We start from the raw sequence: 1,303 nt of genomic DNA, 5'->3' as shown, positions 1-1,303 counted from the left end.
AAAAAATGTTTCCAAGAATGGAATTGCAGATTTGACAAATGTTTTAAATGTAATAGAGCGTACTTTAAAGATGATACAGAGTTGTTTGGTTAGAAATTAAATAAATACATAGTTTGAAAAAAATATCTGTTTTGGCGGGTTACCGTATCTCCTTATATATAAATATCAAACCAAACTCACTGCCATCAAGTCAATGTTGGAGCTGCTGGTGGTTTCAAATCACTGACCATGTGGACTGCAGTCCACTGTAACCGCTTCACCACCAGGATTCCATGTTACAGTGACAGTAAAGAATTATTATAGACTAGATTATAGGTAACTGTGTGAAACAGTGGAAGAGTACTTGTCTACTAAGAATTTGAGGATGTATAACTGAAATGCCAGTTTCTTTACTGGCTTCTTTGGTTTAATCATTACTGTCAAATATTCAAACCAACCTCCACTTGAAGAGTATGCTATGGATGATAAATCAGAATACAAGAAGCTAAGTCATTGTCGTATAGCTTGGGCTTTATGTGAGCCCAACAGTTGTAATTTTTGAATTTATATATTAGGTTTTTAATTAATTTCTGGAAGAATTTTTTTGAAAATTATTAAGTGTTAAAATTTTCAGGAATTAAATATTATTGGCTTAGAGCAACCATTTTATTTGCTTAATTCTTTCATTTTTTTATTTCTGTAGATCAGAAATTTTGCTGGCAACAGGTGGGTGGTTCTGCTCATCTCTTTTGAAATAACTTACAAGAATGTAGTCATTCGTGGAATTAATTGGGGCTGAATGAACTATGATGGTCTCATTGACACATGCAGGCCTGTTTTTACAGCTTCTCTATTTATGACCTCCTATTGGCATAAAGAGTAACACAGGCTTCATTACAGGATATTTAGTTTTTAAAGGGGTGTTGGTGGACACTGCAGTGCTTTTTGACACACACTTAGAATCCCATAATATGCCTTACCATCATCACATTTTATTGGTTAAGGAAAGTCACAAGGCTAACTCAAGTATAAGTAAGTAGAGGAATAGATGCCTCTACCAATTGATAAAGGGAACAACTAAGTTTCATTGGAAGGGGACGCACACATAGGAGTGGGAGGAAAACGGCTATCTATGTCAGTGAATCTGCCAAAAGTCTTCACTATCCTTTTGGATCTATATTTTACATAAAATACTTTGTTAAGATGCAGAACATTTAATTTGTTTTGCTGTGGGCAGTTCCTATTGTTACAAACCATAGAGACAACTTTTATGATGGTAATATTGTTAGATATATATTTTAAAATTTCCCTGTTTACCACAAGT

This window comes from Echinops telfairi, unplaced genomic scaffold, assembly GCF_000313985.2.
Source record: "Echinops telfairi isolate 266 unplaced genomic scaffold, ASM31398v2 ScPeMD7_443;HRSCAF=831, whole genome shotgun sequence".
NCBI lineage: Eukaryota > Metazoa > Chordata > Mammalia > Afrosoricida > Tenrecidae > Echinops > Echinops telfairi.
This window is presented reverse-complemented; position numbering follows the sequence as displayed.